General features: G+C 44.8%; 26 non-coding genes across 26 annotated transcripts; all 26 read right to left on the reverse strand.

Annotated features, from left to right (window-relative positions):
• Window positions 1-103: 103 nt before the first annotated feature.
• On the reverse strand, window positions 104-225 carry TRNAL-CAA (transfer RNA leucine (anticodon CAA)). Its single transcript has 2 exons — window positions 188-225; window positions 104-149 (listed from the first exon to the last, which is right to left on the reverse strand). It is a non-coding gene; the product is annotated as a tRNA-Leu (tRNA).
• Window positions 226-292: 67 nt separating this feature from the next.
• Window positions 293-414, reverse strand: TRNAL-CAA (transfer RNA leucine (anticodon CAA)). The gene is made up of 2 exons: window positions 377-414; window positions 293-338 (listed from the first exon to the last, which is right to left on the reverse strand). It is a non-coding gene; the product is annotated as a tRNA-Leu (tRNA).
• A 998-nt stretch (window positions 415-1,412) lies between these two features.
• Window positions 1,413-1,534, reverse strand: TRNAL-CAA (transfer RNA leucine (anticodon CAA)). The gene is made up of 2 exons: window positions 1,497-1,534; window positions 1,413-1,458 (listed from the first exon to the last, which is right to left on the reverse strand). It is a non-coding gene; the product is annotated as a tRNA-Leu (tRNA).
• A 634-nt stretch (window positions 1,535-2,168) lies between these two features.
• Window positions 2,169-2,290, reverse strand: TRNAL-CAA (transfer RNA leucine (anticodon CAA)). The gene is made up of 2 exons: window positions 2,253-2,290; window positions 2,169-2,214 (listed from the first exon to the last, which is right to left on the reverse strand). It is a non-coding gene; the product is annotated as a tRNA-Leu (tRNA).
• A 620-nt stretch (window positions 2,291-2,910) lies between these two features.
• Window positions 2,911-3,032, reverse strand: TRNAL-CAA (transfer RNA leucine (anticodon CAA)). The gene is made up of 2 exons: window positions 2,995-3,032; window positions 2,911-2,956 (listed from the first exon to the last, which is right to left on the reverse strand). It is a non-coding gene; the product is annotated as a tRNA-Leu (tRNA).
• A 3,077-nt stretch (window positions 3,033-6,109) lies between these two features.
• Window positions 6,110-6,231, reverse strand: TRNAL-CAA (transfer RNA leucine (anticodon CAA)). Its single transcript has 2 exons — window positions 6,194-6,231; window positions 6,110-6,155 (listed from the first exon to the last, which is right to left on the reverse strand). It is a non-coding gene; the product is annotated as a tRNA-Leu (tRNA).
• Window positions 6,232-7,432: 1,201 nt separating this feature from the next.
• On the reverse strand, window positions 7,433-7,554 carry TRNAL-CAA (transfer RNA leucine (anticodon CAA)). Its single transcript has 2 exons — window positions 7,517-7,554; window positions 7,433-7,478 (listed from the first exon to the last, which is right to left on the reverse strand). It is a non-coding gene; the product is annotated as a tRNA-Leu (tRNA).
• A 634-nt stretch (window positions 7,555-8,188) lies between these two features.
• On the reverse strand, window positions 8,189-8,310 carry TRNAL-CAA (transfer RNA leucine (anticodon CAA)). The gene is made up of 2 exons: window positions 8,273-8,310; window positions 8,189-8,234 (listed from the first exon to the last, which is right to left on the reverse strand). It is a non-coding gene; the product is annotated as a tRNA-Leu (tRNA).
• Window positions 8,311-8,377: 67 nt separating this feature from the next.
• Window positions 8,378-8,499, reverse strand: TRNAL-CAA (transfer RNA leucine (anticodon CAA)). Its single transcript has 2 exons — window positions 8,462-8,499; window positions 8,378-8,423 (listed from the first exon to the last, which is right to left on the reverse strand). It is a non-coding gene; the product is annotated as a tRNA-Leu (tRNA).
• Window positions 8,500-9,119: 620 nt separating this feature from the next.
• Window positions 9,120-9,241, reverse strand: TRNAL-CAA (transfer RNA leucine (anticodon CAA)). Its single transcript has 2 exons — window positions 9,204-9,241; window positions 9,120-9,165 (listed from the first exon to the last, which is right to left on the reverse strand). It is a non-coding gene; the product is annotated as a tRNA-Leu (tRNA).
• A 1,564-nt stretch (window positions 9,242-10,805) lies between these two features.
• On the reverse strand, window positions 10,806-10,927 carry TRNAL-CAA (transfer RNA leucine (anticodon CAA)). Its single transcript has 2 exons — window positions 10,890-10,927; window positions 10,806-10,851 (listed from the first exon to the last, which is right to left on the reverse strand). It is a non-coding gene; the product is annotated as a tRNA-Leu (tRNA).
• A 634-nt stretch (window positions 10,928-11,561) lies between these two features.
• TRNAL-CAA (transfer RNA leucine (anticodon CAA)) lies at window positions 11,562-11,683 on the reverse strand. Its single transcript has 2 exons — window positions 11,646-11,683; window positions 11,562-11,607 (listed from the first exon to the last, which is right to left on the reverse strand). It is a non-coding gene; the product is annotated as a tRNA-Leu (tRNA).
• Window positions 11,684-13,436: 1,753 nt separating this feature from the next.
• On the reverse strand, window positions 13,437-13,558 carry TRNAL-CAA (transfer RNA leucine (anticodon CAA)). Its single transcript has 2 exons — window positions 13,521-13,558; window positions 13,437-13,482 (listed from the first exon to the last, which is right to left on the reverse strand). It is a non-coding gene; the product is annotated as a tRNA-Leu (tRNA).
• A 431-nt stretch (window positions 13,559-13,989) lies between these two features.
• On the reverse strand, window positions 13,990-14,111 carry TRNAL-CAA (transfer RNA leucine (anticodon CAA)). The gene is made up of 2 exons: window positions 14,074-14,111; window positions 13,990-14,035 (listed from the first exon to the last, which is right to left on the reverse strand). It is a non-coding gene; the product is annotated as a tRNA-Leu (tRNA).
• A 633-nt stretch (window positions 14,112-14,744) lies between these two features.
• TRNAL-CAA (transfer RNA leucine (anticodon CAA)) lies at window positions 14,745-14,866 on the reverse strand. Its single transcript has 2 exons — window positions 14,829-14,866; window positions 14,745-14,790 (listed from the first exon to the last, which is right to left on the reverse strand). It is a non-coding gene; the product is annotated as a tRNA-Leu (tRNA).
• A 431-nt stretch (window positions 14,867-15,297) lies between these two features.
• On the reverse strand, window positions 15,298-15,419 carry TRNAL-CAA (transfer RNA leucine (anticodon CAA)). The gene is made up of 2 exons: window positions 15,382-15,419; window positions 15,298-15,343 (listed from the first exon to the last, which is right to left on the reverse strand). It is a non-coding gene; the product is annotated as a tRNA-Leu (tRNA).
• Window positions 15,420-16,038: 619 nt separating this feature from the next.
• Window positions 16,039-16,160, reverse strand: TRNAL-CAA (transfer RNA leucine (anticodon CAA)). The gene is made up of 2 exons: window positions 16,123-16,160; window positions 16,039-16,084 (listed from the first exon to the last, which is right to left on the reverse strand). It is a non-coding gene; the product is annotated as a tRNA-Leu (tRNA).
• A 1,011-nt stretch (window positions 16,161-17,171) lies between these two features.
• TRNAL-CAA (transfer RNA leucine (anticodon CAA)) lies at window positions 17,172-17,293 on the reverse strand. Its single transcript has 2 exons — window positions 17,256-17,293; window positions 17,172-17,217 (listed from the first exon to the last, which is right to left on the reverse strand). It is a non-coding gene; the product is annotated as a tRNA-Leu (tRNA).
• A 431-nt stretch (window positions 17,294-17,724) lies between these two features.
• Window positions 17,725-17,846, reverse strand: TRNAL-CAA (transfer RNA leucine (anticodon CAA)). Its single transcript has 2 exons — window positions 17,809-17,846; window positions 17,725-17,770 (listed from the first exon to the last, which is right to left on the reverse strand). It is a non-coding gene; the product is annotated as a tRNA-Leu (tRNA).
• An 823-nt stretch (window positions 17,847-18,669) lies between these two features.
• TRNAL-CAA (transfer RNA leucine (anticodon CAA)) lies at window positions 18,670-18,791 on the reverse strand. Its single transcript has 2 exons — window positions 18,754-18,791; window positions 18,670-18,715 (listed from the first exon to the last, which is right to left on the reverse strand). It is a non-coding gene; the product is annotated as a tRNA-Leu (tRNA).
• Window positions 18,792-19,222: 431 nt separating this feature from the next.
• Window positions 19,223-19,344, reverse strand: TRNAL-CAA (transfer RNA leucine (anticodon CAA)). Its single transcript has 2 exons — window positions 19,307-19,344; window positions 19,223-19,268 (listed from the first exon to the last, which is right to left on the reverse strand). It is a non-coding gene; the product is annotated as a tRNA-Leu (tRNA).
• A 1,011-nt stretch (window positions 19,345-20,355) lies between these two features.
• Window positions 20,356-20,477, reverse strand: TRNAL-CAA (transfer RNA leucine (anticodon CAA)). Its single transcript has 2 exons — window positions 20,440-20,477; window positions 20,356-20,401 (listed from the first exon to the last, which is right to left on the reverse strand). It is a non-coding gene; the product is annotated as a tRNA-Leu (tRNA).
• A 431-nt stretch (window positions 20,478-20,908) lies between these two features.
• TRNAL-CAA (transfer RNA leucine (anticodon CAA)) lies at window positions 20,909-21,030 on the reverse strand. Its single transcript has 2 exons — window positions 20,993-21,030; window positions 20,909-20,954 (listed from the first exon to the last, which is right to left on the reverse strand). It is a non-coding gene; the product is annotated as a tRNA-Leu (tRNA).
• Window positions 21,031-22,041: 1,011 nt separating this feature from the next.
• On the reverse strand, window positions 22,042-22,163 carry TRNAL-CAA (transfer RNA leucine (anticodon CAA)). Its single transcript has 2 exons — window positions 22,126-22,163; window positions 22,042-22,087 (listed from the first exon to the last, which is right to left on the reverse strand). It is a non-coding gene; the product is annotated as a tRNA-Leu (tRNA).
• Window positions 22,164-23,175: 1,012 nt separating this feature from the next.
• TRNAL-CAA (transfer RNA leucine (anticodon CAA)) lies at window positions 23,176-23,297 on the reverse strand. Its single transcript has 2 exons — window positions 23,260-23,297; window positions 23,176-23,221 (listed from the first exon to the last, which is right to left on the reverse strand). It is a non-coding gene; the product is annotated as a tRNA-Leu (tRNA).
• Window positions 23,298-23,931: 634 nt separating this feature from the next.
• Window positions 23,932-24,053, reverse strand: TRNAL-CAA (transfer RNA leucine (anticodon CAA)). The gene is made up of 2 exons: window positions 24,016-24,053; window positions 23,932-23,977 (listed from the first exon to the last, which is right to left on the reverse strand). It is a non-coding gene; the product is annotated as a tRNA-Leu (tRNA).
• Window positions 24,054-24,441: the final 388 nt, after the last annotated feature.

Genomic DNA, 24,441 nt, shown 5'->3' on the forward strand with positions numbered 1-24,441 from the left:
TGAGTCTGGCGCCTTAGACCGCTCGGCCATCCTGACATGGATTCTTTTAATTTGGACGTTTTATAAATTACATCTCTTTCAGTTAATTTCATAAAACATATAGTGTCAGAAGTGGGATTCGAACCCACGCCCTCATACGAGGACCAGAATACACAGATTCACGTTGCGAACAAAAGAAACTAAGCCCCTTGAGTCTGGCGCCTTAGACCGCTCGGCCATCCTGACATGGATTCTTTTAATTTGGACGTTTTATAAATTACATCTCTTTCAGTTAATTTCATAAAACATATAGTGTCAGAAGTGGGATTCGAACCCACGCCCTCATACGAGGACCAGAATACACAGATTCACGTTGCGAACGAAGGAAACTGAGCCCCTTGAGTCTGGCGCCTTAGACCGCTCGGCCACCCTGACTTGGATTCATTCAATTGGGACGTTTTATAAATTACATCTCTTCCAGTTAATTTCATAAAACATATCGTGTCAGAAGTGGGATTCGAACCCAGGCCCTCATACGAGAACCAGAGTACACAGATTCACGTTGTGAACGAAGGAAACTGAGCGCCTGGAGTCCGGCGCCTTAGACCGCTCGGCCACCCTGACTTGGATTCATTCAATTGGGATGTTTTATAAATTACATCTCTTCCAGTTAATTTCATAAACCTTTTCGTGTCAGAAGTGGGATTCGAACCCACGCCCTTATACGAGGACCAGAATACACAGATTCACGTTGTGAACGAAAGAAACTAGGCGCCTTAGACCGCTCGGCCACCCTGACTTGGATTCATTCAATTGGGATGTTTTATTAATTACATCTCTTCCAGTTAATTTTATAAATCATATCGTGTCAGAAGTGGGATTCGAACCCAGGCCCTCAAACGAGGACCAGAATACACAGATTCACATTGTGAACGAAGGAAACTGAGCACCTTGAGTCTGGCACCTTAGACCGCTCGGCCACCCTGACTTGGATTCTTTTAATTTGGACGTTTTATAAATTACATCTCTTTCAGTTAATTTCATAAAACATATAGTGTCAGAAGTGGGATTCGAACCCAGGCCCTCATACGAGAACCAGAATACACAGATTCACGTTGTGAACGAAGGAAACTGAGCCCCTTGATTCTGGCGCCTTAGACCGCTCGGCCACCCTGACTTGGATTCATTCAATTGGGACGTTTTATAAATTACTTCTCTTCCAGTTAATTTCATAAAACGTATCGTTACAGAAGTGGGATTCGAACCCACGCCCTCATACGAGGACCAGAATACACAGATTCACGTTGCGAACGAAAGAAACTAAGCCCCTTGAGTCTGGCGCCTTAGACCGCTCGGCCATCCTGACATGGATTCTTTTAATTTGGACGTTTTATAAATTACATCTCTTTCAGTTAATTTCATAAAACATATAGTGTCAGAAGTGGGATTCGAACCCACGCCCTCATACGAGGACCAGAATACACAGATTCACGTTGCGAACGAAGGAAACTGAGCCCCTTGAGTCTGGCGCCTTAGACCGCTCGGCCACCCTGACTTGGATTCTTTTAATTTGGACGTTTTATAAATTACATCTCTTCCAGTTAATTTCATAAACCTTTTCGTGTCAGAAGTGGGATTCGAACCCAGGCCCTCATACGAGAACCAGAATACACAGATTCACGTTGTGAACGAAGGAAACTGAGCCCCTTGAGTCTGGCGCCTTAGACCGCTCGGCCACCCTGCCTTGGATTCATTCAATTGGGATGTTTTATAAATTACATCTCTTCCAGTTAATTTCATAAAACATATCGTGTCAGAAGTGGGATTCGAACCCACGCCCTCATACCAGGACCAGAATACACAGATTCACGTTGTGAACGAAGGAAACTGAGGCCCTTGAGTCTGGCGCCTTAGACCGCTCAGCCATTCTGACATGGATTTTTTCAATTTTGGCGTTTTATAAATTACATCTCTTCCAGTTAATTTCATAAACCTTTTCGTGTCAGAAGTGGGATTCGAACCCATGCCCTCATACGAGGACCAGAATACACAGATTCACGTTGCGAACGAAAGAAACTAAGCCCCTTGAGTCTGGCGCCTTAGACCGCTCGGCCATCCTGACATGGATTCTTTTAATTTGGACGTTTTATAAATTACATCTCTTTCAGTTAATTTCATAAAACATATAGTGTCAGAAGTGGGATTCGAACCCACGCCCTCATACGAGGACCAGAATACACAGATTCACGTTGCGAACGAAGGAAACTGAGCCCCTTGAGTCTGGCGCCTTAGACCGCTCGGCCACCCTGACTTGGATTCATTCAATTGGGACGTTTTATAAATTACATCTCTTCCAGTTAATTTCATAAAACATATCGTGTCAGAAGTGGGATTCGAACCCAGGCCCTCATACGAGAACCAGAGTACACAGATTCACGTTGTGAACGAAGGAAACTGAGCGCCTGGAGTCCGGCGCCTTAGACCGCTCGGCCACCCTGACTTGGATTCATTCAATTGGGATGTTTTATAAATTACATCTCTTCCAGTTAATTTCATAAACCTTTTCGTGTCAGAAGTGGGATTCGAACCCACGCCCTTATACGAGGACCAGAATACACAGATTCACGTTGTGAACGAAAGAAACTAGGCGCCTTAGACCGCTCGGCCACCCTGACTTGGATTCATTCAATTGGGATGTTTTATAAATTACATCTCTTCCAGTTAATTTTATAAATCATATCGTGTCAGAAGTGGGATTCGAACCCAGGCCCTCAAACGAGGACCAGAATACACAGATTCACATTGTGAACGAAGGAAACTGAGCACCTTGAGTCTGGCACCTTAGACCGCTCGGCCACCCTGACTTGGATTCTTTTAATTTGGACGTTTTATAAATTACATCTCTTTCAGTTAATTTCATAAAACATATAGTGTCAGAAGTGGGATTCGAACCCACGCCCTCATACGAGGACCAGAATACACAGATTCACGTTGCGAACGAAGGAAACTGAGCCCCTTGAGTCTGGCGCCTTAGACCGCTCGGCCACCCTGACTTGGATTCATTCAATTGGGACGTTTTATAAATTACATCTCTTCCAGTTAATTTCATAAAACATATCGTGTCAGAAGTGGGATTCGAACCCAGGCCCTCATACGAGAACCAGAGTACACAGATTCACGTTGTGAACGAAGGAAACTGAGCGCCTGGAGTCCGGCGCCTTAGACCGCTCGGCCACCCTGACTTGGATTCATTCAATTGGGATGTTTTATAAATTACATCTCTTCCAGTTAATTTCATAAACCTTTTCGTGTCAGAAGTGGGATTCGAACCCACGCCCTTATACGAGGACCAGAATACACAGATTCACGTTGTGAACGAAAGAAACTAGGCGCCTTAGACCGCTCGGCCACCCTGACTTGGATTCATTCAATTGGGATGTTTTATAAATTACATCTCTTCCAGTTAATTTTATAAATCATATCGTGTCAGAAGTGGGATTCGAACCCAGGCCCTCAAACGAGGACCAGAATACACAGATTCACATTGTGAACGAAGGAAACTGAGCACCTTGAGTCTGGCACCTTAGACCGCTCGGCCACCCTGACTTGGATTCTTTTAATTTGGACGTTTTATAAATTACATCTCTTTCAGTTAATTTCATAAAACATATAGTGTCAGAAGTGGGATTCGAACCCAGGCCCTCATACGAGAACCAGAATACACAGATTCACGTTGTGAACGAAGGAAACTGAGCCCCTTGATTCTGGCGCCTTAGACCGCTCGGCCACCCTGACTTGGATTCATTCAATTGGGGCGTTTTATAAATTACTTCTCTTCCAGTTAATTTCATAAAACGTATCGTGACAGAAGTGGGATTCGAACCCACGCCCTCATACGAGGACCAGAATACACAGATTCACGTTGTGAACGAAAGAAACTAAGCCCCTTGAGTCTGGCGCCTTAGACCGCTCGGCCACCCTGACATGGATTCTTTCAATTGGGGCGTTTTATAAATTACATCTCTTCCAGTTAATTTCATAAATCATATCGTGTCAGAAGTGAGATTCGAACCCAGGCCCTCAAACGAGGACCAGAATACACAGATTCACATTGTGAACGAAGGAAACTGAGCACCTTGAGTCTGGCACCTTAGACCGCTCGGCCACCCTGACTTGGATTCTTTTAATTTGGACGTTTTATAAATTACATCTCTTTCAGTTAATTTCATAAAACATATAGTGTCAGAAGTGGGATTCGAACCCAGGCCCTCATACGAGAACCAGAATACACAGATTCACGTTGTGAACGAAGGAAACTGAGCCCCTTGATTCTGGCGCCTTAGACCGCTCGGCCACCCTGACTTGGATTCATTCAATTGGGGCGTTTTATAAATTACTTCTCTTCCAGTTAATTTCATAAAACGTATCGTGACAGAAGTGGGATTCGAACCCACGCCCTCATACGAGGACCAGAATACACAGATTCACGTTGTGAACGAAAGAAACTAAGCCCCTTGAGTCTGGCGCCTTAGACCGCTCGGCCACCCTGACATGGATTCTTTCAATTGGGGCGTTTTATAAATTACATCTCTTCCAGTTAATTTCATAAACCTTTTCGTGTCAGAAGTGGGATTCGAACCCATGCCCTCATACGAGGACCAGAATACACAGATTCACGTTGTGAACGAAAGAAACTAAGCCCCTTGAGTCTGGCGCCTTAGACCGCTCGGCCACCCTGACTTGGATTCATTCAATTGGGGCGTTTTATAAATTACTTCTCTTCCAGTTAATTTCATAAAACGTATCGTGACAGAAGTGGGATTCGAACCCACGCCCTCATACGAGGACCAGAATACACAGATTCACGTTGCGAACGAAAGAAACTAAGCCCCTTGAGTCTGGCGCCTTAGACCGCTCAGCCATTCTGACATGGATTCTTTCAATTGGGGCGTTTTATAAATTACATCTCTTCCAGTTAATTTCATAAACCTTTTCGTGTCAGAAGTGGGATTCGAACCCACGCCCTCATACCAGGACCAGAATACACAGATTCACGTTGTGAACGAAGGAAACTGAGCCCCTTGAGTCTGGCGCCTTAGACCGCTCAGCCACCCTGACTTGGATTCATTCAATTGGGACGTTTTATAAATTACTTCTCTTCCAGTTAATTTCATAAAACGTATCGTGACAGAAGTGGGATTCGAACCCACGCCCTCATACGAGGACCAGAATACACAGATTCACGTTGCGAACGAAAGAAACTAAGCCCCTTGAGTCTGGCGCCTTAGACCGCTCGGCCATCCTGACATGGATTCTTTTAATTTGGACGTTTTATAAATTACATCTCTTCCAGTTAATTTCATAAACCTTTTCGTGTCAGAAGTGGGATTCGAACCCAGGCCCTCATACGAGAACCAGAATACACAGATTCACGTTGTGAACGAAGGAAACTGAGCCCCTTGAGTCTGGCGCCTTAGACCGCTCGGCCACCCTGCCTTGGATTCATTCAATTGGGATGTTTTATAAATTACATCTCTTCCAGTTAATTTCATAAAACATATCGTGTCAGAAGTGGGATTCGAACCCACGCCCTCATACCAGGACCAGAATACACAGATTCACGTTGTGAACGAAGGAAACTGAGGCCCTTGAGTCTGGCGCCTTAGACCGCTCAGCCATTCTGACATGGATTTTTTCAATTGGGGCGTTTTATAAATTACATCTCTTCCAGTTAATTTCATAAACCTTTTCGTGTCAGAAGTGGGATTCGAACCCATGCCCTCATAGGAGGACCAGAATACACAGATTCACGTTGTGAACGAAAGAAACTAAGCCCCTTGAGTCTGGCGCCTTAGACCGCTCGGCCACCCTGACTTGGATTCATTCAATTGGGACGTTTTATAAATTACTTCTCTTCCAGTTAATTTCATAAAACGTATCGTTACAGAAGTGGGATTCGAACCCACGCCCTCATACGAGGACCAGAATACACAGATTCACGTTGCGAACGAAAGAAACTAAGCCCCTTGAGTCTGGCGCCTTAGACCGCTCGGCCATCCTGACATGGATTCTTTTAATTTGGACGTTTTATAAATTACATCTCTTTCAGTTAATTTCATAAAACATATAGTGTCAGAAGTGGGATTCGAACCCACGCCCTCATACGAGGACCAGAATACACAGATTCACGTTGCGAACGAAGGAAACTGAGCCCCTTGAGTCTGGCGCCTTAGACCGCTCGGCCACCCTGACTTGGATTCATTCAATTGGGACGTTTTATAAATTACTTCTCTTCCAGTTAATTTCATAAAACGTATCGTGACAGAAGTGGGATTCGAACCCACGCCCTCATACCAGGACCAGAATACACAGATTCACGTTGTGAACGAAGGAAACTGAGCCCCTTGAGTCTGGCGCCTTAGACCGCTCAGCCACCCTGACTTGGATTCATTCAATTGGGACGTTTTATAAATTACTTCTCTTCCAGTTAATTTCATAAAACGTATCGTGACAGAAGTGGGATTCGAACCCACGCCCTCATACGAGGACCAGAATACACAGATTCACGTTGCGAACGAAAGAAACTAAGCCCCTTGAGTCTGGCGCCTTAGACCGCTCGGCCATCCTGACATGGATTCTTTTAATTTGGACGTTTTATAAATTACATCTCTTCCAGTTAATTTCATAAACCTTTTCGTGTCAGAAGTGGGATTCGAACCCAGGCCCTCATACGAGAACCAGAATACACAGATTCACGTTGTGAACGAAGGAAACTGAGCCCCTTGAGTCTGGCGCCTTAGACCGCTCGGCCACCCTGCCTTGGATTCATTCAATTGGGATGTTTTATAAATTACATCTCTTCCAGTTAATTTCATAAAACATATCGTGTCAGAAGTGGGATTCGAACCCACGCCCTCATACCAGGACCAGAATACACAGATTCACGTTGTGAACGAAGGAAACTGAGGCCCTTGAGTCTGGCGCCTTAGACCGCTCAGCCATTCTGACATGGATTTTTTCAATTGGGGCGTTTTATAAATTACATCTCTTCCAGTTAATTTCATAAACCTTTTCGTGTCAGAAGTGGGATTCGAACCCATGCCCTCATAGGAGGACCAGAATACACAGATTCACGTTGTGAACGAAAGAAACTAAGCCCCTTGAGTCTGGCGCCTTAGACCGCTCGGCCACCCTGACTTGGATTCATTCAATTGGGACGTTTTATAAATTACTTCTCTTCCAGTTAATTTCATAAAACGTATCGTTACAGAAGTGGGATTCGAACCCACGCCCTCATACGAGGACCAGAATACACAGATTCACGTTGCGAACGAAAGAAACTAAGCCCCTTGAGTCTGGCGCCTTAGACCGCTCGGCCATCCTGACATGGATTCTTTTAATTTGGACGTTTTATAAATTACATCTCTTTCAGTTAATTTCATAAAACATATAGTGTCAGAAGTGGGATTCGAACCCACGCCCTCATACGAGGACCAGAATACACAGATTCACGTTGCGAACGAAGGAAACTGAGCCCCTTGAGTCTGGCGCCTTAGACCGCTCGGCCACCCTGACTTGGATTCTTTTAATTTGGACGTTTTATAAATTACATCTCTTCCAGTTAATTTCATAAACCTTTTCGTGTCAGAAGTGGGATTCGAACCCAGGCCCTCATACGAGAACCAGAATACACAGATTCACGTTGTGAACGAAGGAAACTGAGCCCCTTGAGTCTGGCGCCTTAGACCGCTCGGCCACCCTGCCTTGGATTCATTCAATTGGGATGTTTTATAAATTACATCTCTTCCAGTTAATTTCATAAAACATATCGTGTCAGAAGTGGGATTCGAACCCACGCCCTCATACCAGGACCAGAATACACAGATTCACGTTGTGAACGAAGGAAACTGAGGCCCTTGAGTCTGGCGCCTTAGACCGCTCAGCCATTCTGACATGGATTTTTTCAATTGGGGCGTTTTATAAATTACATCTCTTCCAGTTAATTTCATAAACCTTTTCGTGTCAGAAGTGGGATTCGAACCCATGCCCTCATACGAGGACCAGAATACACAGATTCACGTTGCGAACGAAAGAAACTAAGCCCCTTGAGTCTGGCGCCTTAGACCGCTCGGCCATCCTGACATGGATTCTTTTAATTTGGACGTTTTATAAATTACATCTCTTTCAGTTAATTTCATAAAACATATAGTGTCAGAAGTGGGATTCGAACCCACGCCCTCATACGAGGACCAGAATACACAGATTCACGTTGCGAACAAAAGAAACTAAGCCCCTTGAGTCTGGCGCCTTAGACCGCTCGGCCATCCTGACATGGATTCTTTTAATTTGGACGTTTTATAAATTACATCTCTTTCAGTTAATTTCATAAAACATATAGTGTCAGAAGTGGGATTCGAACCCACGCCCTCATACGAGGACCAGAATACACAGATTCACGTTGCGAACGAAGGAAACTGAGCCCCTTGAGTCTGGCGCCTTAGACCGCTCGGCCACCCTGACTTGGATTCATTCAATTGGGACGTTTTATAAATTACATCTCTTCCAGTTAATTTCATAAAACATATCGTGTCAGAAGTGGGATTCGAACCCAGGCCCTCATACGAGAACCAGAGTACACAGATTCACGTTGTGAACGAAGGAAACTGAGCGCCTGGAGTCCGGCGCCTTAGACCGCTCGGCCACCCTGACTTGGATTCATTCAATTGGGATGTTTTATAAATTACATCTCTTCCAGTTAATTTCATAAACCTTTTCGTGTCAGAAGTGGGATTCGAACCCACGCCCTTATACGAGGACCAGAATACACAGATTCACGTTGTGAACGAAAGAAACTAGGCGCCTTAGACCGCTCGGCCACCCTGACTTGGATTCATTCAATTGGGATGTTTTATAAATTACATCTCTTCCAGTTAATTTTATAAATCATATCGTGTCAGAAGTGGGATTCGAACCCAGGCCCTCAAACGAGGACCAGAATACACAGATTCACATTGTGAACGAAGGAAACTGAGCACCTTGAGTCTGGCACCTTAAACCGCTCGGCCACCCTGACTTGGATTCTTTTAATTTGGACGTTTTATAAATTACATCTCTTTCAGTTAATTTCATAAAACATATAGTGTCAGAAGTGGGATTCGAACCCACGCCCTCATACGAGGACCAGAATACACAGATTCACGTTGCGAACGAAGGAAACTGAGCCCCTTGAGTCTGGCGCCTTAGACCGCTCGGCCACCCTGACTTGGGTTCATTCAATTGGGACGTTTTATAAATTACATCTCTTCCAGTTAATTTCATAAAACATATCGTGTCAGAAGTGGGATTCGAACCCAGGCCCTCATACGAGAACCAGAATACACAGATTCACGTTGTGAACGAAGGAAACTGAGCGCCTGGAGTCCGGCGCCTTAGACCGCTCGGCCACCCTGACTTGGATTCATTCAATTGGGATGTTTTATAAATTACATCTCTTCCAGTTAATTTCATAAACCTTTTCGTGTCAGAAGTGGGATTCGAACCCACGCCCTTATACGAGGACCAGAATACACAGATTCACGTTGTGAACGAAAGAAACTAGTCGCCTTAGACCGCTCGGCCACCCTGACTTGGATTCATTCAATTGGGATGTTTTATAAATTACATCTCTTCCAGTTAATTTTATAAATCATATCGTGTCAGAAGTGAGATTCGAACCCAGGCCCTCAAACGAGGACCAGAATACACAGATTCACATTGTGAACGAAGGAAACTGAGCACCTTGAGTCTGGCACCTTAGACCGCTCGGCCACCCTGACTTGGATTCATTCAATTGGGACGTTTTATAAATTACATCTCTTCCAGTTAATTCATAAAACATATCGTGTCAGAAGTGGAATTCGAACCCAGGCCCTCATACGAGAACCAGAATACACAGATTCACGTTGTGAACGAAGGAAACTGAGCCCCTTGAGTCTGGCGCCTTAGACGGCTCGGCCACCCCAACTTGGATTCATTCAATTGGGATGTTTTATAAATTACATCTCTTCCAGTTAATTTCATAAAACATATCGTGTCAGAAGTGGGATTCGAACCCACGCCCTCATACCAGGACCAGAATACACAGATTCACGTTGTGAACGAAGGAAACTGAGCCCCTTGAGTCTGGCGCCTTAGACCGCTCAGCCATTCTGACATGGATTCTTTCAATTGGGGCGTTTTATAAATTAAATCTCTTCCAGTTAATTTCATAAACCTTTTCGTGTCAGAAGTGGGATTCGAACCCATGCCCTCATACGAGGACCAGAATACACAGATTCACGTTGTGAACGAAAGAAACTAAGCCCCTTGAGTCTGGCGCCTTAGACCGCTCGGCCACCCTGACTTGGATTCATTCAATTGGGGCGTTTTATAAATTACTTCTCTTCCAGTTAATTTCATAAAACGTATCGTGACAGAAGTGGGATTCGAACCCACGCCCTCATACGAGGACCAGAATACACAGATTCACGTTGCGAACGAAAGAAACTAAGCCCCTTGAGTCTGGCGCCTTAGACCGCTCAGCCATTCTGACATGGATTCTTTCAATTGGGGCGTTTTATAAATTACATCTCTTCCAGTTAATTTCATAAACCTTTTCGTGTCAGAAATGGGATTCGAACCCACGCCCTCATACGAGGACCAGAATACACAGATTCACGTTGTGAACGAAAGAAACTAAGCCCCTTGAGTCCGGCGCCTTAGACCGCTCGGCCATCCTGACATGGATTCTTTTAATTTGGACGTTTTATAAATTACATCTCTTTCAGTTAATTTCATAAAACATATAGTGTCAGAAGTGGGATTCGAACCCACGCCCTCATACGAGGACCAGAATACACAGAATCACGTTGCGAACGAAGGAAACTGAGCCCCTTGAGTCTGGCGCCTTAGACCGCTCGGCCACCCTGACTTGGATTCATTCAATTGGGACGTTTTTTAAATTACATTTCTTCCAGTTAATTTCATAAAACATATCGTGTCAGAAGTGGGATTCGAACCCAGGCCCTCATACGAGAACCAGAATACACAGATTCACGTTGTGAACGAAGGAAACTGAGCCCCTTGAGTCTGGCGCCTTAGACCGCTCGGCCACCCTGACTTGGATTCATTCAATTGGTATGTTTTATAAATTACATCTCTTCCAGTTAATTTCATAAAACATATCGTGTCAGAAGTGGGATTCGAACCCACGCCCTCATACCAGGACCAGAATACACAGATTCACGTTGTGAACGAAGGAAACTGAGCCCCTTGAGTCTGGCGCCTTAGACCGCTCAGCCACCCTGACTTGGATTCATTCAATTGGGACGTTTTATAAATTACTTCTCTTCCAGTTAATTTCATAAAACGTATCGTGACAGAAGTGGGATTCGAACCCACGCCCTCATACGAGGACCAGAATACACAGAATCACGTTGCGAACGAAAGAAACTAAGCCCCTTGAGTCTGGCGCCTTAGACCGCTCGGCCATCCTGACATGGATTCTTTTAATTTGGACGTTTTATAAATTACATCTCTTTCAGTTAATTTCATAAAACATATAGTGTCAGAAGTGGGATTCGAACCCACGCCCTCATACGAGGACCAGAATACACAGATTCACGTTGCGAACGAAGGAAACTGAGCCCCTTGAGTCTGGCGCCTTAGACCGCTCGGCCACCCTGACTTGGATTCATTCAATTGGGACGTTTTATAAATTACATCTCTTCCAGTTAATTTCATAAAACATATCGTGTCAGAAGTGGGATTCGAACCCAGGCCCTCATACGAGAACCAGAGTACACAGATTCACGTTGTGAACGAAGGAAACTGAGCGCCTGGAGTCCGGCGCCTTAGACCGCTCAGCCACCCTGACTTGGATTCATTCAATTGGGATGTTTTATAAATTACATCTCTTCCAGTTAATTTCATAAACCTTTTCGTGTCAGAAGTGGGATTCGAACCCACGCCCTTATACGAGGACCAGAATACACAGATTCACGTTGTGAACGAAAGAAACTAGGCGCCTTAGACCGCTCGGCAACCCTGACTTGGATTTATTCAATTGGGATGTTTTATAAATTACATCTTTTCCAGTTAATTTTATAAATCATATCGTGTCACAAGTGGGATTCGAACCCACGCCCTCAAACGAGGACCAAAATACACAGATTCACATTGTGAACGAAGGAAACTGAGCACCTTGAGTCTGGCACCTTAGACCGCTCGGCCACCCTGACTTGGATTCATTCAATTGGGACGTTTTATAAATTACATCTCTTCCAGTTAATTCATAAAACATATCGTGTCAGAAGTGGGATTCGAACCCAGGCCCTCATACGAGAACCAGAATACACAGATTCACGTTGCGAACGAAGGAAACTGAGCCCCTTGAGTCTGGCGCCTTAGACCGCTCGGCCACCCTGACTTGGATTCATTCAATTGGGACGTTTTATAAATTACATCTCTTCCAGTTAATTTCATAAAACATATCGTGTCAGAAGCGGGATTCGAACCCAGGCCCTCATACGAGAACCAGAGTACACAGATTCACGTTGTGAACGAAGGAAACTGAGCGCCTGGAGTCCGGCGCCTTAGACCGCTCGGCCACCCTGACTTGGATTCATTCAATTGGGATGTTTTATAAATTACATCTCTTCCAGTTAATTTCATAAACCTTTTCGTGTCAGAAGTGGGATTCGAACCCACGCCCTTATACGAGGACCAGAATACACAGATTCACGTTGTGAACGAAAGAAACTGAGCCCCTTGAGTCTGGCGCCTTAGACCGCTCAGCCATTCTGACATGGATTCTTTCAATTGGGGCGTTTCATAAATTACATCTCTTCCAGTTAATTTCATAAACCTTTTCGTGTCAGAAGTGGGATTCGAACCCATGCCCTCATACGAGGACCAGAATACACAGATTCACGTTGTGAACGAAAGAAACTAAGCCCCTTGAGTCTGGCGCCTTAGACCGCTCGGCCACCCTGCTTTGGATTCATTCAATTGGGACGTTTTATAAATTACTTCTCTTCCAGTTAATTTCATAAAACGTATCGTGACAGAAGTGGGATTCGAACCCACGCCCTCATACGAGGACCAGAATACACAGATTCACGTTGCGAACGAAAGAAACTAAGCCCCTTGAGTCTGGCGCCTTAGACCGCTCAGCCATTCTGACATGGATACTTTCAATTGGGGCGTTTTATAAATTACATCTCTTCCAGTTAATTTCATAAACCTTTTCGTGTCAGAAATGGGATTCGAACCCACGCCCTCATACGAGGACCAGAATACACAGATTCACGTTGTGAACGAAAGAAACTAAGCCCCTTGAGTCCGGCGCCTTAGACCGCTCGGCCATCCTGACATGGATTCTTTTAATTTGGACGTTTTATAAATTACATCTCTTTCAGTTAATTTCATAAAACATATAGTGTCAGAAGTGGGATTCGAACCCACGCCCTCATACGAGGACCAGAATACACAGAATCACGTTGCGAACGAAGGAAACTGAGCCCCTTGAGTCTGGCGCCTTAGACCGCTCGGCCACCCTGACTTGGATTCATTCAATTGGGACGTTTTTTAAATTACATCTCTTCCAGTTAATTTCATAAAACATATCGTGTCAGAAGTGGGATTCGAACCCAGGCCCTCATACGAGAACCAGAATACACAGATTCACGTTGTGAACGAAGGAAACTGAGCCCCATGAGTCCGGCGCCTTAGACCGCTCGGCCACCCTGACTTGGATTCATTCAATTGGGATGTTTTATAAATTACATCTCTTCCAGTTAATTTCATAAACCTTTTCGTGTCAGAAGTGGGATTCGAACCCACGCCCTTATACGAGGACCAGAATACACAGATTCACGTTGTGAACGAAAGAAACTAGGCGCCTTAGACCGCTCGGCCACCCTGACTTGGATTCATTCAATTGGGATGTTTTATAAATTACATCTTTTCCAGTTAATTTTATAAATCATATCGTGTCAGAAGTGGGATTCGAACCCACGCCCTCAAACGAGGACCAGAATACACAGATTCACATTGTGAACGAAGGAAACTGAGCACCTTGAGTCTGGCACCTTAGACCGCTCGGCCACCCTGACTTGGATTCATTCAATTGGGACGTTTTATAAATTACATCTCTTCCAGTTAATTCATAAAACATATCGTGTCAGAAGTGGGATTCGAACCCAGGCCCTCATACGAGAACCAGAATACACAGATTCACGTTGTGAACGAAGGAAACTGAGCCCCTTGAGTCTGGCGCCTTAGACCGCTCGGCCACCCTGACTTGGATTCATTCAATTGGGATGTTTTATAAATTACATCTCTTCCAGTTAATTTCATAAAACATATCGTGTCAGAAGTGGGATTCGAACCCACGCCCTCATACCAGGACCAGAATACACAGATTCACGTTGTGAACGAAGGAAACTGAGCCCCTTGAGTCTGGCGCCTTAGACCGCTCAGCCACCCTGACTTGGATTCATTCAATTGGGACGTTTTATAAATTACTTCTCTTCCAGTTAATTTCATAAAACGTATCGTGACAGAAGTGGGATTCGAACCCACGCCCTCATACGAGGACCAGAATACACAGAATCACGTTGCGAACGAAAGAAACTAAGCCCCTTGAGTCTGGCGCCTTAGACCGCTCGGCCATCCTGACATGGATTCTTTTAATTTGGACGTTTTATAAATTACATCTCTTTCAGTTAATTTCATAAAACATATAGTGTCAGAAGTGGGATTCGAACCCACGCCCTCATACGAGGACCAGAATACACAGATTCACGTTGCGAACGAAGGAAACTGAGCCCCTTGAGTCTGGCGCCTTAGACCGCTCGGCCACCCTGACTTGGATTCATTCAATTGGGACGTTTTATAAATTACATCTCTTCCAGTTAATTTCATAAAACATATCGTGTCAGAAGTGGGATTCGAACCCAGGCCCTCATACGAGAACCAGAGTACACAGATTCACGTTGTGAACGAAGGAAACTGAGCGCCTGGAGTCCGGCGCCTTAGACCGCTCAGCCACCCTGACTTGGATTCATTCAATTGGGATGTTTTATAAATTACATCTCTTCCAGTTAATTTCATAAACCTTTTCGTGTCAGAAGTGGGATTCGAACCCACGCCCTTATACGAGGACCAGAATACACAGATTCACGTTGTGAACGAAAGAAACTAGGCGCCTTAGACCGCTCGGCAACCCTGACTTGGATTCATTCAATTGGGATGTTTTATAAATTACATCTTTTCCAGTTAATTTTATAAATCATATCGTGTCAGAAGTGGGATTCGAACCCACGCCCTCAAACGAGGACCAGAATACACAGATTCACATTGTGAACGAAGGAAACTGAGCACCTTGAGTCTGGCACCTTAGACCGCTCGGCCACCCTGACTTGGATTCATTCAATTGGGACGTTTTATAAATTACATCTCTTCCAGTTAATTCATAAAACATATCGTGTCAGAAGTGGGATTCGAACCCAGGCCCTCATACGAGAACCAGAATACACAGATTCACGTTGCGAACGAAGGAAACTGAGCCCCTTGAGTCTGGCGCCTTAGACCGCTCGGCCACCCTGACTTGGATTCATTCAATTGGGACGTTTTATAAATTACATCTCTTCCAGTTAATTTCATAAAACATATCGTGTCAGAAGCGGGATTCGAACCCAGGCCCTCATACGAGAACCAGAGTACACAGATTCACGTTGTGAACGAAGGAAACTGAGCGCCTGGAGTCCGGCGCCTTAGACCGCTCGGCCACCCTGACTTGGATTCATTCAATTGGGATGTTTTATAAATTACATCTCTTCCAGTTAATTTCATAAACCTTTTCGTGTCAGAAGTGGGATTCGAACCCACGCCCTTATACGAGGACCAGAATACACAGATTCACGTTGTGAACGAAAGAAACTAGGCGCCTTAGACCGCTCGGCCACCCTGACTTGGATTCATTCAATTGGGATGTTTTATAAATTACATCTTTTCCAGTTAATTTTATAAATCATATCGTGTCAGAAGTGGGATTCGAACCCACGCCCTCAAACGAGGACCAGAATACACAGATTCACATTGTGAACGAAGGAAACTGAGCACCTTGAGTCTGGCACCTTAGACCGCTCGGCCACCCTGACTTGGATTCATTCAATTGGGACGTTTTATAAATTACATCTCTTCCAGTTAATTCATAAAACATATCGTGTCAGAAGTGGGATTCGAACCCAGGCCCTCATACGAGAACCAGAATACACAGATTCACGTTGTGAACGAAGGAAACTGAGCCCCTTGAGTCTGGCGCCTTAGACCGCTCGGCCACCCTGACTTGGATTCATTCAATTGGGATGTTTTATAAATTACATCTCTTCCAGTTAATTTCATAAAACATATCGTGTCAGAAGTGGGATTCGAACCCACGCCCTCATACCAGGACCAGAATACACAGATTCACGTTGTGAACGAAGGAAACTGAGCCCCTTGAGTCTGGCGCCTTAGACCGCTCAGCCATTCTGACATGGATTCTTTCAATTGGGGCGTTTCATAAATTACATCTCTTCCAGTTAATTTCATAAACCTTTTCGTGTCAGAAGTGGGATTCGAACCCATGCCCTCATACGAGGACCAGAATACACAGATTCACGTTGTGAACGAAAGAAACTAAGCCCCTTGAGTCTGGCGCCTTAGACCGCTCGGCCACCCTGCTTTGGATTCATTCAATTGGGACGTTTTATAAATTACTTCTCTTCCAGTTAATTTCATAAAACGTATCGTGACAGAAGTGGGATTCGAACCCACGCCCTCATACGAGGACCAGAATACACAGATTCACGTTGCGAACGAAAGAAACTAAGCCCCTTGAGTCTGGCGCCTTAGACCGCTCAGCCATTCTGACATGGATACTTTCAATTGGGGCGTTTTATAAATTACATCTCTTCCAGTTAATTTCATAAACCTTTTCGTGTCAGAAATGGGATTCGAACCCACGCCCTCATACGAGGACCAGAATACACAGATTCACGTTGTGAACGAAAGAAACTAAGCCCCTTGAGTCCGGCGCCTTAGACCGCTCGGCCATCCTGACATGGATTCTTTTAATTTGGACGTTTTATAAATTACATCTCTTTCAGTTAATTTCATAAAACATATAGTGTCAGAAGTGGGATTCGAACCCACGCCCTCATACGAGGACCAGAATACACAGAATCACGTTGCGAACGAAGGAAACTGAGCCCCTTGAGTCTGGCGCCTTAGACCGCTCGGCCACCCTGACTTGGATTCATTCAATTGGGACGTTTTTTAAATTACATCTCTTCCAGTTAATTTCATAAAACATATCGTGTCAGAAGTGGGATTCGAACCCAGGCCCTCATACGAGAACCAGAATACACAGATTCACGTTGTGAACGAAGGAAACTGAGCCCCATGAGTCCGGCGCCTTAGACCGCTCGGCCACCCTGACTTGGATTCATTCAATTGGGATGTTTTATAAATTACATCTCTTCCAGTTAATTTCATAAACCTTTTCGTGTCAGAAGTGGGATTCGAACCCACGCCCTTATACGAGGACCAGAATACACAGATTCACGTTGTGAACGAAAGAAACTAGGCGCCTTAGACCGCTCGGCCACCCTGACTTGGATTCATTCAATTGGGATGTTTTATAAATTACATCTTTTCCAGTTAATTTTATAAATCATATCGTGTCAGAAGTGGGATTCGAACCCACGCCCTCAAACGAGGACCAGAATACACAGATTCACGTTGTGAACGAAGGAAACTGAGCCCCTTGAGTCTGGCGCCTTAGACCGCTCGGCCACCCTGACTTGGATTCATTCAATTGGGATGTTTTATAAATTACATCTCTTCCAGTTAATTTCATAAAACATATCGTGTCAGAAGTGGGATTCGAACCCACGCCCTCATACCAGGACCAGAATACACAGATTCACGTTGTGAACGAAGGAAACTGAGCCCCTTGAGTCTGGCGCCTTAGACCGCTCAGCCATTCTGACATGGATTCTTTCAATTGGGGCGTTTCATAAATTACATCTCTTCCAGTTAATTTCATAAACCTTTTCGTGTCAGAAGTGGGATTCGAACCCATGCCCTCATACGAGGACCAGAATACACAGATTCACGTTGTGAACGAAAGAAACTAAGCCCCTTGAGTCTGGCGCCTTAGACCGCTCGGCCACCCTGCTTTGGATTCATTCAATTGGGACGTTTTATAAATTACTTCTCTTCCAGTTAATTTCATAAAACGTATCGTGACAGAAGTGGGATTCGAACCCACGCCCTCATACGAGGACCAGAATACACAGATTCACGTTGCGAACGAAAGAAACTAAGCCCCTTGAGTCTGGCGCCTTAGACCGCTCAGCCATTCTGACATGGATACTTTCAATTGGGGCGTTTTATAAATTACATCTCTTCCAGTTAATTTCATAAACCTTTTCGTGTCAGAAATGGGATTCGAACCCACGCCCTCATACGAGGACCAGAATACACAGATTCACGTTGTGAACGAAAGAAACTAAGCCCCTTGAGTCCGGCGCCTTAGACCGCTCGGCCATCCTGACATGGATTCTTTTAATTTGGACGTTTTATAAATTACATCTCTTTCAGTTAATTTCATAAAACATATAGTGTCAGAAGTGGGATTCGAACCCACGCCCTCATACGAGGACCAGAATACACAGAATCACGTTGCGAACGAAGGAAACTGAGCCCCTTGAGTCTGGCGCCTTAGACCGCTCGGCCACCCTGACTTGGATTCATTCAATTGGGACGTTTTTTAAATTACATCTCTTCCAGTTAATTTCATAAAACATATCGTGTCAGAAGTGGGATTCGAACCCAGGCCCTCATACGAGAACCAGAATACACAGATTCACGTTGTGAACGAAGGAAACTGAGCCCCATGAGTCCGGCGCCTTAGACCGCTCGGCCACCCTGACTTGGATTCATTCAATTGGGATGTTTTATAAATTACATCTCTTCCAGTTAATTTCATAAACCTTTTCGTGTCAGAAGTGGGATTCGAACCCACGCCCTTATACGAGGACCAGAATACACAGATTCACGTTGTGAACGAAAGAAACTAGGCGCCTTAGACCGCTCGGCCACCCTGACTTGGATTCATTCAATTGGGATGTTTTATAAATTACATCTTTTCCAGTTAATTTTATAAATCATATCGTGTCAGAAGTGGGATTCGAACCCACGCCCTCAAACGAGGACCAGAATACACAGATTCACATTGTGAACGAAGGAAACTGAGCACCTTGAGTCTGGCACCTTAGACCGCTCGGCCACCCTGACTTGGATTCATTCAATTGGGACGTTTTATAAATTACATCTCTTCCAGTTAATTCATAAAACATATCGTGTCAGAAGTGGGATTCGAACCCAGGCCCTCATACGAGAACCAGAATACACAGATTCACGTTGTGAACGAAGGAAACTGAGCCCCTTGAGTCTGGCGCCTTAGACCGCTCGGCCACCCTGACTTGGATTCATTCAATTGGGATGTTTTATAAATTACATCTCTTCCAGTTAATTTCATAAAACATATCGTGTCAGAAGTGGGATTCGAACCCACGCCCTCATACCAGGACCAGAATACACAGATTCACGTTGTGAACGAAGGAAACTGAGCCCCTTGAGTCTGGCGCCTTAGACCGCTCAGCCATTCTGACATGGATTCTTTCAATTGGGGCGTTTCATAAATTACATCTCTTCCAGTTAATTTCATAAACCTTTTCGTGTCAGAAGTGGGATTCGAACCCATGCCCTCATACGAGGACCAGAATACACAGATTCACGTTGTGAACGAAAGAAACTAAGCCCCTTGAGTCTGGCGCCTTAGACCGCTCGGCCACCCTGCTTTGGATTCATTCAATTGGGACGTTTTATAAATTACTTCTCTTCCAGTTAATTTCATAAAACGTATCGTGACAGAAGTGGGATTCGAACCCACGCCCTCATACGAGGACCAGAATACACAGATTCACGTTGCGAACGAAAGAAACTAAGCCCCTTGAGTCTGGCGCCTTAGACCGCTCAGCCATTCTGACATGGATACTTTCAATTGGGGCGTTTTATAAATTACATCTCTTCCAGTTAATTTCATAAACCTTTTCGTGTCAGAAATGGGATTCGAACCCACGCCCTCATACGAGGACCAGAATACACAGATTCACGTTGTGAACGAAAGAAACTAAGCCCCTTGAGTCCGGCGCCTTAGACCGCTCGGCCATCCTGACATGGATTCTTTTAATTTGGACGTTTTATAAATTACATCTCTTTCAGTTAATTTCATAAAACATATAGTGTCAGAAGTGGGATTCGAACCCACGCCCTCATACGAGGACCAGAATACACAGAATCACGTTGCGAACGAAGGAAACTGAGCCCCTTGAGTCTGGCGCCTTAGACCGCTCGGCCACCCTGACTTGGATTCATTCAATTGGGACGTTTTTTAAATTACATCTCTTCCAGTTAATTTCATAAAACATATCGTGTCAGAAGTGGGATTCGAACCCAGGCCCTCATACGAGAACCAGAATACACAGATTCACGTTGTGAACGAAGGAAACTGAGCCCCATGAGTCCGGCGCCTTAGACCGCTCGGCCACCCTGACTTGGATTCATTCAATTGGGATGTTTTATAAATTACATCTCTTCCAGTTAATTTCATAAACCTTTTCGTGTCAGAAGTGGGATTCGAACCCACGCCCTTATACGAGGACCAGAATACACAGATTCACGTTGTGAACGAAAGAAACTAGGCGCCTTAGACCGCTCGGCCACCCTGACTTGGATTCATTCAATTGGGATGTTTTATAAATTACATCTTTTCCAGTTAATTTTATAAATCATATCGTGTCAGAAGTGGGATTCGAACCCACGCCCTCAAACGAGGACCAGAATACACAGATTCACATTGTGAACGAAGGAAACTGAGCACCTTGAGTCTGGCACCTTAGACCGCTCGGCCACCCTGACTTGGATTCATTCAATTGGGACGTTTTATAAATTACATCTCTTCCAGTTAATTCATAAAACATATCGTGTCAGAAGTGGGATTCGAACCCAGGCCCTCATACGAGAACCAGAATACACAGATTCACGTTGTGAACGAAGGAAACTGAGCCCCTTGAGTCTGGCGCCTTAGACCGCTCGGCCACCCTGACTTGGATTCATTCAATTGGGATGTTTTATAAATTACATCTCTTCCAGTTAATTTCATAAAACATATCGTGTCAGAAGTGGGATTCGAACCCACGCCCTCATACCAGGACCAGAATACACAGATTCACGTTGTGAACGAAGGAAACTGAGCCCCTTGAGTCTGGCGCCTTAGACCGCTCAGCCATTCTGACATGGATTCTTTCAATTGGGGCGTTTTATAAATTACATCTCTTCCAGTTAATTTCATAAACCTTTTCGTGTCAGAAGTGGGATTCGAACCCATGCCCTCATACGAGGACCAGAATACACAGATTCACGTTGTGAACGAAAGAAACTAAGCCCCTTGAGTCTGGCGCCTTAGACCGCTCGGCCACCCTGACTTGGATTCATTCAATTGGGACGTTTTATAAATTACTTCTCTTCCAGTTAATTTCATAAAACGTATCGTGACAGAAGTGGGATTCGAACCCACGCCCTCATACGAGGACCAGAATACACAGATTCACGTTGCGAACGAAAGAAACTAAGCCCCTTGAGTCTGGCGCCTTAGACCGCTCAGCCATTCTGACATGGATACTTTCAATTGGGGCGTTTTATAAATTACATCTCTTCCAGTTAATTTCATAAACCTTTTCGTGTCAGAAATGGGATTCGAACCCACGCCCTCATACGAGGACCAGAATACACAGATTCACGTTGTGAACGAAAGAAACTAAGCCCCTTGAGTCCGGCGCCTTAGACCGCTCGGCCATCCTGACATGGATTCTTTTAATTTGGACGTTTTATAAATTACATCTCTTTCAGTTAATTTCATAAAACATATAGTGTCAGAAGTGGGATTCGAACCCACGCCCTCATACGAGGACCAGAATACACAGAATCACGTTGCGAACGAAGGAAACTGAGCCCCTTGAGTCTGGCGCCTTAGACCGCTCGGCCACCCTGACTTGGATTCATTCAATTGGGACGTTTTTTAAATTACATCTCTTCCAGTTAATTTCATAAAACATATCGTGTCAGAAGTGGGATTCGAACCCAGGCCCTCATACGAGAACCAGAATACACAGATTCACGTTGTGAACGAAGGAAACTGAGCCCCTTGAGTCTGGCGCCTTAGACCGCTCGGCCACCCTGACTTGGATTCATTCAATTGGGATGTTTTATAAATTACATCTCTTCCAGTTAATTTCATAAAACATATCGTGTCAGAAGTGGGATTCGAACCCACGCCCTCATACCAGGACCAGAATACACAGATTCACGTTGTGAACGAAGGAAACTGAGCCCCTTGAGTCTGGCGCCTTAGACCGCTCAGCCATTCTGACATGGATTCTTTCAATTGGGGCGTTTTATAAATTAAATCTCTTCCAGTTAATTTCATAAACCTTTTCGTGTCAGAAGTGGGATTCGAACCCATGCCCTCATACGAGGACCAGAATACACAGATTCACGTTGTGAACGAAAGAAACTAAGCCCCTTGAGTCTGGCGCCTTAGACCGCTCGGCCACCCTGACTTGGATTCATTCAATTGGGGCGTTTTATAAATTACTTCTCTTCCAGTTAATTTCATAAAACGTATCGTGACAGAAGTGGGATTCGAACCCACGCCCTCATACGAGGACCAGAATACACAGATTCACGTTGCGAACGAAAGAAACTAAGCCCCTTGAGTCTGGCGCCTTAGACCGCTCAGCCATTCTGACATGGATTCTTTCAATTGGGGCGTTTTATAAATTACATCTCTTCCAGTTAATTTCATAAACCTTTTCGTGTCAGAAATGGGATTCGAACCCACGCCCTCATACGAGGACCAGAATACACAGATTCACGTTGTGAACGAAAGAAACTAAGCCCCTTGAGTCCGGCGCCTTAGACCGCTCGGCCATCCTGACATGGATTCTTTTAATTTGGACGTTTTATAAATTACATCTCTTTCAGTTAATTTCATAAAACATATAGTGTCAGAAGTGGGATTCGAACCCACGCCCTCATACGAGGACCAGAATACACAGAATCACGTTGCGAACGAAGGAAACTGAGCCCCTTGAGTCTGGCGCCTTAGACCGCTCGGCCACCCTGACTTGGATTCATTCAATTGGGACGTTTTTTAAATTACATTTCTTCCAGTTAATTTCATAAAACATATCGTGTCAGAAGTGGGATTCGAACCCAGGCCCTCATACGAGAACCAGAATACACAGATTCACGTTGTGAACGAAGGAAACTGAGCCCCTTGAGTCTGGCGCCTTAGACCGCTCGGCCACCCTGACTTGGATTCATTCAATTGGGATGTTTTATAAATTACATCTCTTCCAGTTAATTTCATAAAACATATCGTGTCAGAAGTGGGATTCGAACCCACGCCCTCATACCAGGACCAGAATACACAGATTCACGTTGTGAACGAAGGAAACTGGGCCCCTTGAGTCTGGCGCCTTAGACCGCTCAGCCACCCTGACTTGGATTCATTCAATTGGGACGTTTTATAAATTACTTCTCTTCCAGTTAATTTCATAAAACGTATCGTGACAGAAGTGGGATTCGAACCCACGCCCTCATACGAGGACCAGAATACACAGATTCACGTTGCGAACGAAAGAAACTAAGCCCCTTGAGTCTGGCGCCTTAGACCGCTCGGCCATCCTGACATGGATTCTTTTAATTTGGACGTTTTATAAATTACATCTCTTTCAGTTAATTTCATAAAACATATAGTGTCAGAAGTGGGATTCGAACCCACGCCCTCATACGAGGACCAGAATACACAGATTCACGTTGCGAACGAAGGAAACTGAGCCCCTTGAGTCTGGCGCCTTAGACCGCTCGGCCACCCTGACTTGGATTCATTCAATTGGGACGTTTTATAAATTACATCTCTTCCAGTTAATTTCATAAAACATATCGTGTCAGAAGTGGGATTCGAACCCAGGCCCTCATACGAGAACCAGAGTACACAGATTCACGTTGTGAACGAAGGAAACTGAGCGCCTGGAGTCCGGCGCCTTAGACCGCTCGGCCACCTTGACTTGGATTCATTCAATTGGGATGTTTTATAAATTACATCTCTTCCAGTTAATTTCATAAACCTTTTCGTGTCAGAAGTGGGATTCGAACCCACGCCCTTATACGAGGACCAGAATACACAGATTCACGTTGTGAACGAAAGAAACTAGGCGCCTTAGACCGCTCGGCCACCCTGACTTGGATTCATTCAATTGGGACGTT

Source organism: Phalangium opilio, unplaced genomic scaffold, assembly GCF_054372755.1.
Source record: "Phalangium opilio isolate 3A_F unplaced genomic scaffold, DU_Popi_V2 ptg000061l_1, whole genome shotgun sequence".
Taxonomy (NCBI): Eukaryota; Metazoa; Arthropoda; class Arachnida; order Opiliones; family Phalangiidae; genus Phalangium; species Phalangium opilio.